A 15,445-nucleotide genomic window follows, 5' to 3' on the forward strand; every position below is an offset into this window, starting at 1 on the left:
ACACCATTTTCCCCATAGCATATTTCTGTATAGAAAACTAATTCCTAGCTGGGTGTAGTAGTGCATACCTATAACCCCAGCAGCTAAAGAGTCTGAAGCAGGAGGATCACAAGTTCAAAGCCAGCCTCAGAAACTTAGCAAGACCCTGTCTCAAAAACAAACAAACAAAAAAATGGGCTGGGGATGTTGCTCAGTGGTTAAGTGCCCCTGGGTTCAATCCCTGGTACCCCACTCCCCAAATAAAATGAAATTAAAAAAAAAAATTTCCTGAATCTCTCAGTCTGCCTTAAGCCACAGTAAAGTGATCTGGTTAATCCATGGGTTCTGAGTTTGTTTGCTCTGGTTAAAATTTTGGCTTTGTTGCTGTGTGACTAAGGATTATGAGACTGGAATACATTATAGTAAGACTTTTTGAGGTTGGTAGAGGATTAAGGTAAGTACTTTGCATAGTGCTGGGCATTAAGTGCTCATTGACTATTAGTTACTTAAGTGACATTAATGTTATCCACCTCCCACCCCCAACTCTTCCCATTGACTTTCCTAGTAGCAGCTCATTTATTCTCCCCTGCACACACACATGGACCTCAGGCCTCACCAAATGTATCCTTACCCCACCCCTACCCAGTATGGGAATTGAACCCAGGATGGGCTCTACCACTGAAGTTCATCCCCAGCTCTTTTAATTTTTTATTTCGAGACAAAGACTCACTATATTGCTGAGGCTGGCCTCGAATTTGTGATCCTCTTCCATCAGCAACCTAAATATCTGGGATTAACAGGTGTGTTGCCACTATGCCCAACTGCTTCTTCATTTTAATAAGGGAATTAGGAGTAGAGTGGAGGGGTGTGAGTGGGAGGGACTCCTTTAGTGTATAGCCATATAGGAGATAATTTACTAGCATCTCAAAAGTTCCTTTGTAGATTCGTCCAATAGAAAAAGTAGGACATTTCTCAAATACACAATCCTGAAGTTGGAAGGACTGCTTAGAAAAGAAAAAAATAAACTGCTGACTATGTAAACAGCCTTACAAGGGGATGTCCACCTTGGAGAATTTTCCCCATGGTCCTGCATCAAACTCTCATTCAGCTTTACAACAGGTTCAGAGAATTTCCCATGTTTTAGTCCCAGAACTGCAAGCTGACTCACACTAAAAACATTTGCAAGATGTACCAGATGTAGAAAATGAAAGGACACTTTATATAATTTACAATGACAAAAAAGTCACCGGTGTCCTAGTGCCTTTGTAGTTCCAATCACAAGAAGGCTGCTTGGTGGGTGTAGATTCAGACTGAAGGGCTCAAGATACAAGCATTAAATGAATAATAGCATCAGGTTCTTAACTGACCATTCTGACATATCAGAGAGGCACACAGGCCCCTTGGGCTCTGTCTTTTCCTCCTCCTCCTCTTTCAATATCTCCTTTAATGCTTCCATTTTTTTTTTTTTTAAACCTCCTCCCTCTGATCAGCACATTCCCTTTTTGGATAAAATGTTTTGTTCTCTTCATGGGTTTCTTCCTTTTTTAAGGTCAGAATCAGAGAATCTGAGAGAAGCTATCCATAATAATCTCTGCAGAAAAATGTCATATGATACTTAAAATACCATGTGAACAACTTCAGGAGGGTTCATGGACCTCCTTGAAGCTGTTTTATGCATCCTAAAATTCCTGCTTTGGGGCTCAGTGATAGAGTACTTGCCTGGCATGCAAGAGACCCTGGGTTCCATCCCCAGCACCCACCCCCCCCCCAAAAAAAATATCTTGCCTTAAACAGACCTTGCCTATCTTGAGCTGAGGTTAAAGTTGAAGGCTAACCACGTAATCTTTTCCTCTTGGTCAAGTTCTTAGGATCACCTTACGTTGTCACCTTCATTTTCTTTCCTCTAATTTTATCGTAAGACCCTCTTTCTGCCCTCTACACTGCCTTGACCTTGTGGCCACTATCTTGGTCTTGTTTCTGCTTTGACTTGTAGCTTGCACTTTCCCTCTGAATCCAGTTAACCCACTCCTTTCTTCCCTCATCCTTTTTCTTGGCAGGTCTTGCCCATGTCCTCATACATTGGCTTTGATTGACATATTGATCTCATTCAACCTGTTTTTCTCATAACCATATTCATAACATTGTCTCCCTTTTTTAACTTCCTCCCTCTGCCTGTTCTTTTCTGCCAGTGTTCCCAGGGCTTAATTCCTTGAATATCCTTTTCTCAGTTTCTTCCCTTTCCTACCTCCACTACCACTAAGCATTACCTATCTTTAAAATACCCCTTTTTACATGATTTTTGATACATATTTGTATTTCCCATTCAGACTATTCTTCTGAGCTACAGCCTTGCATATCCAACTTAACTGCAATTTGCACTTGAATGTCATAAAAACAGCACAAACTAAGTAGGTCCAAAATGAAACAAATGTTTCTCTGCTCCCATCTTCTCCCTTCTCAGTTCATATAGTAACTGAGCCAGAGGAATTGTCACTCATTGTTCCCCTCTCCTTAACTGCAACACCAGTGATCTTGTTACTCTACTCTTAAAATATATCTTGAGAATAAAACAGACCCTTCATGCCAGGGTCACTTAGCTCTAGGCTCTTAGTTCAGGCCAGCCTCATTGCCCACCTGACCCACTTGCTCTAGCCTCCTGCCCACTCTCTGTTTCTATCCTGGTCTCTCTCTCATCCATTCTTCTTATAGCAGTTACAGCTCGCTCTTTACAACAGAACTAATATTGTGTCACTCTCAACCTTCGTTAGTAGCTTCATATTCATTCACTAAACATATTTTTACTGAGCAGCCCCTGGGTGCCAGGACCTCAATAATCCCTGCCTCCTAAGTAAATGTAGATAGTAGATGTTGGTAAAGCCTATTAAAAAAAAAAAAAAAAAAAAAAAAAAAAGGAAGGGGCAAGGGAAGAGGAATTGTGTTTATTGTTTACAATTTTATTTTTTATAGAGGTGATACTTGAGAAAGAGATGATTTGTGATTTTTTGTGGTGTGTTGAAGATTGAACCCATGATTTCAGGAATGCCAGGCAAAATCTTTGCCACTAAACCACACCCCCAGTTCCTTGAGTAAGAGACGATGGATGGGATAACCTCTGCAGTTAAGATTTCAGGTGGAAGGGATTGAAGAGCAAAGACCCAGAGGTGAAATTATGACTGGCTTTGGGGCTGAGTAGAATAAAATCCAAGCTTGACTGTGGGTTATAAGATGGTCTAATCTCCCCCACCCCTGAAAAAACAGTAACACCCCCAACAAACAAACCCACAACCAAGAAACAACCCCTCCTTCAACCTTGACCTTTGTCCTATGGTCCCCCCCCCCTTATCTTCCAGTTCACCAGAAACTACTTCTTGATTTTCCCTGTTGTGCCTCTGCACACTATTCCCCCACCCCTTATGCATAGATTCAACCTCCAAGGCTGGCAGCTTCTGTCCCAGTAGATGTGTTTGAATTTCACCTTGGGCCTTTCCTTACTGCAGGAACTAAAAGAAGCCTTGTTATTTCTTTTTGTCAGCTTCCTCTTGTTTCCCTCACGGCACCCATCCCACCATGCACTTGGGATTCACATATGCATGAATTTAAACTCAACAGGCAAACTTATCTCATTGTCATTTGAATTTGCACTTGATCATTAATAAAGATTATTTCCCCAAGCAATGGTAACGTTCTTAGCACGATCTTTTATTTTGTCTAAACAAATGCTCAAAGTCCCTGCGTCTTAAGGATCGGAGCAGGGCTGGCCAGCCGCAAACCCCACCCTGTCAATTGTCTGGAGGGAATTTCTTTTTCTAAGTTCCTGGAGGAGGGAGTGACTCACGGTGACCCAACCCATTTGGAGGAAAGTATTTCACTTCGATATCACCAAGTTGCAAAAATGGGCCAAAAACTTGCACTCGCGTGGCACCGGGTACCACCGGTGCACACTTACTGAGCAATTATTAATGACCACCGAATTATGCATTACAACGTTACATTAGTTACTGGGAAGCTAAAGCCCCGATGCAAGAGGGTGTGTGGGGGGGTGCTGCCCATCACTAGCCTCTCCGCCTCTTCCATAGGACTCTCGGTCCCCAGGGAGAAGACAGCCAATCTGACCCCTTGTAATCTCCCAAGGCCGAAGAGAGGCAACAGGCGTGGGGGATCGTGGGGCCGAGAATCCAGAGTTTTCCGGGACCTCGACATTCCAGCCAGGCCGCTCTCCCGGCCTATCGAGATTACAGCTCCTCTCGCGAGAGCACAGGCAAGGCTGGCTCCCGGCGGCAGCGGGATGTTGGCTGAGCACTCCAGACCGCGCCCCCTCTGGCGCAGCTGGGAGAGGCGCGCGAGGTACGGGCGGGAGCGGCCGGCGCGCGCACGCGCAGGTGAGCGGGTGAAGCGGGGGCGCGGGGGCACGAGGACGAGGGGCGGGGCTTTGCGTCGCGCCGCGGGCACGTCGCTGCGCGTCCTCAGTATTTAATGTCTCTGTGTTCCACTGGCCTGGGCGAGCACGTGGGGGAGCAGCCCGAGCACAGAGCTGCGGGGCTGGGCCGTGGGGCCAGGCGGGGGCTGGGGGGGTGGCGGCGGCGCCAGGGCTCCACACCCCGACGGTCGTAGAGAAGCTGGTAAGTCAGGGGTATAGGGGGGTCGCCTGGCCCGCTCATCCCCTGCCTGGGCCCTGGGAGGGCGCCGTCGTGTTGTTGGGGCGCCTGGGGTGCAGGTGCCGGGCGCGACGCGCGCTCCAGGTAGTGGGAGGCAGAGGATCCGGACCCCGAGCGTGTGCAGGGGGCTCACGCTAGTCTGCTGTCAAGCAGGCCCGTCTTGCCTCCGTAGCCTGCGCGCCCAATGGTCCTCCCCCGCGGGGTTGTCTGCCCGAGGGCTCCTGCTGACAGGTCGCGTGTGCGTGGATGGAGGCGGCGCTCTGAGCCGTGCGGTTCCCTCCACGCGCGTCACCGCCCTCGGGGCGGGGGCGGGGACGCGACACCCGGGGCGCCCCTTCTGCGCCTTAACTTTGCCGGAGCGCGCTCACCGCCTGAGCGTCCCACCCAAGGTCGCCCAGCCCCACTCGCGTTTACTTTTCAAAGGTCGTGTGTACCCAGTTTGAGCCCGGAGAGGCGGCCGCGGGGCGGACTGTGGGCAGGGCCAGGTGCTCAGAAGGGCGAGGAGGTCCTCCAAATCCCGCAGGGAGCCGTTCTCCGGCTGGGGCGGGGATGGGAGTTAAATTGTTCACTTCCGGAGCCTAACCCAACTTCTCGGCCTCTTTGGCTCGATGGCGGTGGCAAACCCCAGCAGGTAGCCCAACCCCTGGAGTTTAGCATTGTGAACCAGTGAAGAGGGCTCGGCGGACCGAGCTGGGAGGATGGGCTGGGCGACTGCTGTGCCCGGAACCGTGTTTGGAGCGGAGGGACGCTTAGAACCCAGTGAGGATCCAGAGGACAAGGGCTTGGATGTCTCGAGGAGAGTTAGCATTTGCAACCCCCTTAAGCGGTCCGGAGAGGTGGAGGCCGTCCAGCCCAGTATGCTCGCTGACTTCACTCCCCTGGGACGCCGAGAGTCACGTGCTCCCCCTAACTCAGGTTCGCGATCTGCAAGGTCCACACATGCACTGGGGTATGGGTTAAAATGTGCTTAGACCATGGGGCTGGACACCTCAGGGATGGGATTTCTAAGTGTTCAACTATTTTGTGCCGTAGGTTATAGTTCTTGACCATTTCCCTTGCTAGGAAGTAGGGAGGTATAAGAGAGGAAGAGTGCGGTGATGGTGTATTGTACAGACGGGACCCTGGACCCATGGGAAGCCCTGAGCATTGAGGAACTTGCCCCTCCTCTCCCGAGGAGATGCAGCAGGGTGGCAGGCGCCTTCCTGCCCCTGGGCTATGGTTAACACAAACCCGGTGGACTTCGCTCCAGGTGAGAGTGGAAGCCTCTCAAGCTGGGTAGGGTAAGGTGTGTGTGCAGGGCAATTAGTGAGGTTAAACTGCTTGTATTTCCCCTGCTGAAGTGCAGGCTACTCGAAATTTAAATTATCTTTTGCAGTGAAATCTGGGCCCCTGGACCTGGTGCAGCCACCTCTGTTAGATGGTTTGCTTCCTATCTCCCCTCCACCTTCTCCATGTCTCAATTGCTGATTAGGAACACTGTTCACGAAAAGCTATTAGTTCTGGTAACTAATAACCTTACATGTTCATGTAACCGCTAAGTCCTTCCCAAATTAGTACCCCCTGTTAACCCTTTATGTGGAAAGCAAAGCTTGAACTCTTAGCACTCAGCCACTCTGTTCTTAAAGGTATAGAGCATCTTTGAAATGAAAAAGGCATCATGATTTGATCATTTGATTCCTCTGTTCTTGACATTCAAGAGTTCACCTGCTGATTATTGAAGATTCTTTTGAGCACTGGGAACAAGTGAAGTTATTTTTGGGGAGATTTTTTTACTTGTGTTGAGTCTTGTTTCACTTCGTTTTATGTGTCATGGATAATAATTTGTGTGTAGCCTTGTGAAAAATGAACATACATTAGAGGTCTGTATCCTTCAGGTATTCGAATCACTAAAGCTTTGGTGGTTTCTGGCTTAAATAGGCTCCATTATCATTCTGTGTTCTGTGCAGAAAACTGAACCAAGGCGGGTAACTGATGCAAGCCTTTGAGTGAGACAGGTCTAGTGGATTTGTGTGTGGGTGGAGTCCCCTGCAGGGGTGTCTCTCCTGTCTTCCAGCTGTTTCAGGGAAATGCATTTACATTCACTTGGCCAGTGCAGGGTGACAGTGGAGGTTAAGTATCTCTTTTAAGTAGCCTGCTCAGGTGCTGAAGTTGATATATCTCCAGTGTAAGGTTGCTGAGCATCAATATTTTAGGGCAGTTTGTCCTGCTGCCTGGTAACCCAGATTATTCTTGGGCTTTGGACCTAGATTGGTCATAGCCATAGTTTATGAAGGAAGGTAGTTCTAACCTTCACAGTGTTCCTTTCCCATTCTAAAGAGAGATGGATTTCATATTTGTGAGACTTTGGACTGTGCCTGGTACATGATAGGTGCTTAAACATTGTTCTCTCATTCCTAGGAATCCGAGACTGAGTTAAATTTCACTTGAATCACTTGATTTGAATTTTATTAAAATCACCCCTTTCCTCCTAGCCTCTGATCTAGAGATTTGGTTAAAGTGCTGAGGGAGACAAATTGGTTTCCCCAGTTTGCTGGCTAGCCTCCTAGTTCAGCGTGTCATGATTGGGTGGGCATTTTAGGGCTTTGAAGAGTGGCAGCCAGAGTGCCTGGAGAACTGGTTCCCCGCTACTTCTTCCTGGTGTGTTTAGGATTACTGACCTCTCTGCTGCTTGGTCTCTTCCCGTTGTGGGGAAGCCAGACAGTTGTGTCAGCTGAGGGTTAATGCCTTTGGTTTGTTATTCTGAGGAAATTTCCTGTACTATGGGGGAGGTGCTGAGTTCTCTGGGTCTCTTGGTCCACTGAAATCATACACTCTGGAATTGTTCATCTCCATAGTGGGGGCACCTATTAATCCTAAACCTTGCTTCCTAGGGCAAGCTCTGTTTCTCCTCTCTCCCTTCTTGGTGTATCTACTTCACCCAGGTTTCACTTGCACATTTAATATCAAGTACCCATGTGCATGTGTGGTGCTCCACTGAGTGAACCTGATACCTAATTTTAAACTTGGGCAATGGAAAGTACTGTCACTGAACATGTTTGGAGCAGGACAGAGTCTGGCTGGAGAAGTAGCTCTTGGGGATGTGGAAACTGAGATTTAGGGGCTGCCTCTTCCTTCACCTTCCTTTTAATCCTCATACCTCTGAGCACCACTGAAACCGGAGGCCATTCCAGATTGTTTCAGTGAGGGGTAGAGAAACAAGTGTGGGTTTGAACTAGGTCCTCTGGAGGGCTCTTGTGAGAAGAACCAAAGAATATTCTTAATTCCTTGTTTTTGTTTTTGTTTTTCCTTCTAATCTTTCTGCTGCTTTCTAAGCAGATTTTTGTAGTAAAGTTATGCACATCATCATCAGCAGTTTGAGGACTGGCTTTCTAGTCATAAGTAGCTTTCAAGGTGTCCTTTTCCTTAACTTTCTTTTCCTCTTCCTAAATGCTAGCAGAGTTATTCTGTCCAGGTCTTTGCAATCTGGACATGTCTGCAGCTTGGTTTGTTAAGTTTACAGGTGTAGGTAGTAAACATTCTGTTCCCCGTCCTGTAATACTGGCTGGTCATGTTCATCTAGCCATGTGTCACTAAGGCCCATTTGTACTTGGGAACAAAGCAGGGCACCCAGGTGAGTTCTGGAAGTTAAGGTAGGCAGAGCTTGGAGCCAGTGAGGCTTATCTTACCTCTGGGCTTAGTGGCAAGAACCTTGGGCTTAGTGTAGTTCTGAGTGCTGAACCCTGGCTATGAGTCTAGGCAGGCCTCTTGGCCCTCTGGGGTGTCAGTTTCTTCACCTGGTAAAGGAGGATTGGTGAACATTAATGGTATTTAGGTTATGCCCCTAGGAACCTTGGAGTTGAATAGGGTGCCTGAGGACTGCTGTCCTGGACAGCTCAGGTCAAGAATGTTTTCAGCATCATGGTTCTTTCTGACAGTACTGGTCTAGTATGTTCTTTTTAAAAACAATTTTAAAAGCTTAATTGCTAGCCGGGCAGGGTAGTGCACACTATAATCCCAGCAACTGGGAAGATTGAGGCAGGAGAATTGCAAGTTCCAGGCCAGTGTTGAACCTTGTCTCAAAAAGTAAATGACTGGACATGTAACTTAGCAGTAGAGTATTTTGGATTCAGTTGTCAGTACTGCAAAATTAAAACAAAACAAATTGCTTCAACTTATAAATCTCTAAATCATCATGTGTTTGGATTTAGGCTTCCATAGTCCATAAACCCATCAACTTTATTTTTCTCCATGATAAGCAACTTCTGGTACTAAGTACTTACTTAGGAGAGGAGTGATCATTTATGAAACAGTTTGAGAGAGGAGGTTAGTAAGGGGCTAGGGACATGCACATGAAGCAGAAGGGACAGGTCCTTAGAACGCTGTGTTGCTTCAAGAGCCTATTTATTGTCATAAAGGTCCTTTGTTCTTAATTCCCTGGTCTCTGAAAGGCAGATGTCATCAGATCTGCTAATTGATCTGATAACTTCCTATAGGACCCTAGTGTAGGTCCTCAGCTAAACCAGGTTGGATTTTTATTCTGTTCCCTTCAGTTCATCTAAATGTTATGGAATGTTTTTCTGTATTTACAGAAGACATTGGAGAGAGTGGGCCATTGGAGAGAGTGCTGATCCTGAAACATGGAAGGGGGGGGTTTAGGGAGTTGTTGGGGGGGCACTTTTTTCAGGTGCCCTCCTGATCCAGCCTTGATTGTGCTTTGTTTGAACCTTGCTAGACTGGCCTTTGACATATAGCGTGAGATTTCTTTTTTCTTTTTTCCTGGAGCCAGATGCAACAGATGCATAACAGATACCTGTGTCACTTTAGGAAGGTTATTTTTATTAATTTTGATTCAAGGTTGCTTTGGCTATTCTTGAACTCCTGGGCTCAAGCAATCCTGCCTCCACCTCCTGAGTATCTGGGACTACAGTTGGTGCCACCATAACTGGCTAGGATGGAATCTTTTTCTTTCTTTTTTGAACAGTACTGTTTTTATATTCTCAACTCTGTGAGGACTCAGGAAACTGAGTCCCTGAGGAGGGCAAGCTGATCCCAGGATACAGGGAGGACTGGGCTGGTTATTTTTTGTTTTGGCCCAGGCTGGCCTCTAACTTATGATTCTCCTGCCTCAGCCTCCCCAGTAGGTGGTGTGCACCACTCTGCAGGCCTAGGCTAGCTTTTGACCTATGTCAAGATACCCTCTCCCTCCCCACACTATCTGCCCTCTCTCCCTCTTTCCCCTCTCCCTTTACCCCATGCTCAAAGACTGTTTCTTATTTACTGCCCCATTATCAGTCACCCAGAAAGTAAAAATGGGTTTTTAAAGGATTGAAATAATTTATCTCACAAACTGAGCCTCAAGGCAGAAAATCCAAGGCAGTTTCTCAGACCTTAAGGCACAGCTACCTAGTCTGAGGCTTTTTTATTATAGACATTACTTGCCCATTTCTAAAGTGTATGGCAAGGGGCTGGGGATGTGGCTCAAGCGGTAGCGCACTCGCCTGGCATGTGTGCGGCCCGGGTTCGATCCTCAGCACCACATACAAAGATGTGTCCGCTGAAAACTAAAAAAAAAAAAAAAAAAAAAAATTAAAATTAAATTTTCTCTCTCTCTCTCTCTCTCTCTCTCTTAAAAAAAAAAAAAGTCTATGGCAAAATAAGACTTTGGAAAGATAAGAATTAAAAATCATGAACTTTGGTTTCCTGTAAAATGGAATAAGAACTCCTCCAAGACTGAGCAGGTTGAAAAGACAACCTTGAAGACACTCATTCTTTAGCTAATAATAACACGCCTGTCAGACCTCACATGGAGGTCATGAGACCATCCCCTGGCCCTCAACAGGCTGTCACCCAGGAGTATCCCAGTCCTGGTTGGAGGAGGCAGCAAGTTCTGTCCCAGCCCCCACCCCTTCCCTCTGCCCTTGACCTGGGTGTGCCTTTGTGAGTACCAGGGACAGCAACCCTTCTGAAGGCGGCTCCATCTTCTGTGATTCTTCTTTGCCCCTCTGACAAAATAGTGACTCCCACTTCTTGAGCTTCCTTGGAGAGAACAGCACTTGCATGTGTGCCTGGAGCTGTCTGTAGGAGGAAAGGCAGGGCTGAGGATAATCTCGCTGCTTTGTCCTTTGACTTTGGTGTGGCCCACTCGGCCAAGCATGTGCTGGTGCTATTTTTAGCAGGTGGCATCCTTTAGGAGAGCCAAGTGCTTGTGGTTGCAGTGTCCAAGACAAGTCCTGCTGCTGCGGCTGCCTAATCAGGAGAGGGAGAGAATAAGCCACCCTAGAAGCTGCCATGGTCTTTGTGGATGGGTTGGCTGCTTAAGAGGCCTCTGGGGCTGCCTTTTCTATTCTGGGTCTGTGGCAGAGGCCCAGTGCTTCCTCCTGGGCCAGGCAGCCATGTGACTGAGGCCATCCAGTGAGCTGGGGAACTAGGGGTCAGGACCTCTGCCCTGGGCAGCTTGGACCCCTTTTTTCTCCAGTTGCTGGTTTCTCAGGAAACCTAGTAAGTCTGTTTCATGTGAAGTGTTCAACCTAAGGGCCATAGACTAAGTGGACAAAACACTCTTAAAACTGTGGCTTGGTTGGCAGTCTGATTACTGGTGTCTCCTGGCTTAAACTAACATACATAGGAGAAGGCAAAACCATGGCTCCCAGTAGGAACTCTTTGCTGGGAAACTACTAAGGCTGAAGAGGGATGAAAAACTGTTTGACAAACAAGTTTGTTCCCCATGCTATTCTCCACCCTTCTTCTCTATCTGTCTCTTCCCCCCCCTTCCTCCCCACTCTTCTCCCTCCCCCTCCCCCCTCCCTTTCTCCCTCCGTGTATTTGTGTGTGTGTGTGTTCGTGTGTCCCCCCCTTCCCTCCTCCTGCCAACTCTAGCCCATCTATCTGTTTCTGATTAAGAAAGCTTAGTGCCATATAAGGCCCTCAGTTGCCTATGGTTTATGTTGGCTGGAGAGCAAGGTTGTTTTTGTAAAGTCTGATTCAAAGAAGTGGCAAGAGCTCATGCTGTGCTGGGTGGGTGTTCACCCGCCCTTGGGGGTTAGGGCACCTTACTGGAACCGACTGATTTGATGAGTGGGGGCTGAAGGTAGGGTTTCAGTGGTTCCCTAAGCTAATGTGCGGTATAGCTGCAGGGCTTCCCAGCCACACATTTTCTGAGAACTCCAAGTAAAAAGTGAGCCTCTGTTTTTCACACAGAATACCTGTCATGGTCCCAGCCAAGGGCATCTTGTTTCTGGAATAGATTTCTTTTTTTTGTGCGTGTGTGGTGCTGGGGATCATACATGCTAGGCAATTGTCTACCACTGAGCTACATCTCTCTCTCTCTCTCTCTGGGATAAATTCTGAAAGCAACTTGTATTTATGAATTAAGAATGAAAGCCCTTTGGGTCCGGGAGTTCCCCCTCAGGAGAGAGTCTGTGACCCCAGTTCCTCTGGGTGCTTGTGAGCTCTTATCTTCAGCACTGCTTCTGCAGAGTGTGCCAGGAACCTGTTCTCTGGCAGCAGCAGAGCTCAGACCCCATCTTGCCGTCTCCAGTCAGCTACGCTTGTTCCTGCCTTAGGACTTTGGCACATGTTCACCCTGCCTGGAACTTTCTGCCCCTCCCTCCCTCTCTCCTTCCCCCAGGTGCTGGCATGGCTCCTCACTATTCTAGCTCTAGTGCCACTGCTTCCAAGAGACATTCCCTTGATTCCCTCTGCATTCTCCCCTGACATTCTTCCCTCCTAAACACCCTCCCTTTCTCATCTAAACCAGGGTGCACAGAAAAGGACTGAGAGGACATTTCTCAACCTTGCCATTACCCTGCTCCACACAGGACTGTGTACTTAATTCACTACATTACATGTGCAAGGGGTGCCTTAGCGTCCCATTCTCTCTCACCAACTGCCAGAGGCTGCAGGTGTATTACATACATTAGGTTCTGAATCTCTCTGTAATATCTTTCCTGAAATTTGAGTCCCTACCCCTTCCTCCATCCTTTCTTTATGTGACTCATAGAACCCTTACAGTGGGTATAAAAATCTTTCTTAAGTGACCAGTCCCAAGGAGGAACCTGCCACCGGGTGCTGACTAGCCTCAGTGGGGTGGGGAGACTGTTGCCTTAGTTCTGAAAAGGTCCACCAGTAGGCATATTCTCTTTTGGGTTGTTATTGTTATGTCTGTGGGCAATTTGAGGGTATCTAGAGTAAAATTGGCATCAGTTATTATGGAAAAAGAAAACATCATAAGTTTGTATATATAAATGAGTTGATACTAGTGTGTACTATTGTGGTTAACAAGAATCCATTGCTACTTGTTTATAGCTTTAGAGTGCATTTTCAATCTGCAGTGTTGCTTGTAGAAAGATACAACTTTTTGACTATGAAAAGGATACTCCTTTGCTAGGGATGTATCTCAAGTGGTGGAGTGCTTGCCTAGCCCTGTTCAAATCCTAGCAGTGCAGCAGCAGCAGCAACAACAAAAGAAAAGGAGGCCTACCTCCTGTGCTCTTCCAGTAATAGCTGCTTTCAGTTCTTTGGGCTACTTACCTCTGTTTCTAAATAGTATACTTTAAAAAAAAATATATTATTTGATTTTTCTAATGTGAGAAGTAAGAACTTAGCTGATTCCTACACTTTTTTTTCTTTCCTTTTTCTCTCAGTATAGAGGTAGCACAATCATTGGTCAAGTTACTATTCTGGGCATATATGTATTATAATATAAACATCGCTTATGACTGTGTAGTTCATTGTTTTCCTGTCCCTCCTTCCTCCTCTTCTAGTTAATTCCCTTACTTTTGCTTACTCTTTATCTCTCCAGTCAGTTCCTTGACTCTCCCCTGAGCCCCTGACAATGCCGTGGAACCTGAGCCATTGGTGGAAAGCTGTTCTTATTGTGTTAACACCCCAGTTCTGCCGAACAGTTCTATGTTGCTCTTGGGAAGTATCCTTTTCCCCTGGCTCTGATTCCCCTTCTTCCTGGGAATTTCCTCCTCCTTTCTTTTGTGTTCCTTCTTGGATCTGATGCAACCTCCCCTCTTGGTTTACTTCCTTGTCTTGGTGGAGTGCATTCTTCAGAGTATGCACAGAGGTTTGTGACCAGTAACAAGCCAGCTATTGCATGCAGAAGGGCAGGTACCTCTGAAAGCATGCATGAGAGTGTGAGTGGCTGAACACAGGAGGTCAGTGGAAAGTAGGCAAAGACAACCAGGTTGGTAGTTCCCTTCCACTAGGTCAGCAGAAGAGCTCACTTTACTTTGAGGCCTGGATTTGGAACCTGGTAGTTAAAATGGGTATTGAATGAAAGTCTGCCTATGGAATGGGGCAATCCAAGCCCTTGGGTGCCCATAATGCTAGCATTCAGGCTACTGTCTTCTCATCCCCCACCTTAGGACCGTGGAACATCCTAGTCTAGATCAGTGGCCACCCTAGTTTGTTGGTTCCCCTGTGCTGACAGCACACTCGGCTGTCTCTTGGACCAAACTTTGAGTTGGTCTGTGGTAGAAGGTGGCAGAAGAAGTTCATTGGAGAAGAGGTGATTGTTTTTGCCTCCCAAGAAACTGTAAAAGATTGAAAATGCCTCAAGGTCAGCGCCTCGTCTTACTCATTTCTGTGTCATGTGCTTGGTACCCTGTAGGTGCCAATAAATATTTGTTGAATAGAAATTGCCCTCTTAAGCCTTCATTTGACTTCTGGGTTGGTATTGTAGTCTGCTGCTTGGAAATCATGGTCTTATCTCTGACCACTGGAGGTAGTGGCATGAAGGGGCCTTTGTACCATCTTTTCTGATTTCCTCTGAAGGCATATGCCATCTTCATTGGCTTTCTCTTGCTGTCAGATCCCTGCTTGTACTTTTGGTTCCAGCCCTCTGTGGTCATGGGCTGGAACTTATGTACCCAAAAGGACATTCCTGTGTCTGTTTTGTCACCAGCTTCAGAAGCCTGATAGAATTCACTTGTAAAGCCAGATGGTTGCTATGAGCCTGAAATTAGGGGCAGGGTGAACAGGACATGGTCTTCAGAGTTTTCTAAAGTCACACCTGTATCACCAATGAAGCAATTGGGAAGACCTTGGCAGGAGATGCTGATGCTCTTTCCCCTGTCACTCAAGAGGAAGAGGCTTGGTCAGCAGAGACAGGCGATGGCTGTCCATCCTTGTGTGGCTTTCCTTATTACCAAGTTTTCCAGACCAGAAGTTAGTTTAATTTGTAACTGGACTGGAGGAAGAAGAGTCCATGTCCAGAAAGGATTTGGGGCTTCTAGCTTTTCTTACCTGGTACTCGCCTTTGGTATCAGACTCTGGTTTTCCATTTTGGCCAGAGAAGGCTTCACTGAGCAGGTTCTCCCACCCAGATGTTGGTTAAGCCTCAGGCGTCCTGCACAGAGGGCTGGCAGCATAGGCTATGACATCCTGACAGCTGGTCCACCTGGGAGGACTGGAGCTGCCCCCAGCTTGTCTGTGCTTTGCGGGGCCATCACAATGGAGGGTGTGGGGACGTCCTGGGCAGGCCTTCACAGCCCCACTGTGAGCTAACATGGAATCTTGAGAGTGCCCTCATGAGTCACAGCTCACTCAGGCCCTGAGGATGAAAGGATTGACACCGGGGCTGGGCCAAGATCAGCACACCTGAGGCATGGCTCCAGCGCTCTGATTATTGGGCCCAGCCATGCTGCCGCAGGAGAGTGACCCTGGCTCACCATCGCCCCCCACCCTCAGTGGTAGGACTGCACACTGCCAGCAAGGTAGGTGATGGCCTTGCAGCCTTTGTCCAGTCCAGCAGCACCCACTAGAACCTGCTGTGCGGTCGGTAGCCACCAACTACGTGTGGCTTTTATAATTAACTTTTAATAAAA

General features: G+C 47.4%; 1 protein-coding gene across 5 annotated transcripts in view; it reads left to right on the plus strand.

The window, feature by feature from the left end:
* The first annotated feature begins 4,492 nt into the window (after positions 1-4,492).
* Akap1 (A-kinase anchoring protein 1) overlaps positions 4,493-15,445 on the plus strand; it is a 30,564-nt gene continuing 19,611 nt past the window's right edge. Inside the window, exon 1 of one of the 5 annotated variants that reach the window (XM_076869844.2) lies at positions 4,493-4,598. The gene's annotated coding sequence lies outside the window, so the exon portion shown is untranslated. Of the gene's footprint in view, positions 4,599-5,243; positions 5,266-5,287; positions 5,550-15,188; positions 15,335-15,445 lie in introns of those variants that run through there. The other 4 variants (XM_076869848.2, XM_076869847.2, XM_076869845.2 and 1 more) reach the window with 4 other exon arrangements.

Source organism: Callospermophilus lateralis, chromosome 11 (genome assembly GCF_048772815.1).
Source record: "Callospermophilus lateralis isolate mCalLat2 chromosome 11, mCalLat2.hap1, whole genome shotgun sequence".
Taxonomy (NCBI): Eukaryota; Metazoa; Chordata; class Mammalia; order Rodentia; family Sciuridae; genus Callospermophilus; species Callospermophilus lateralis.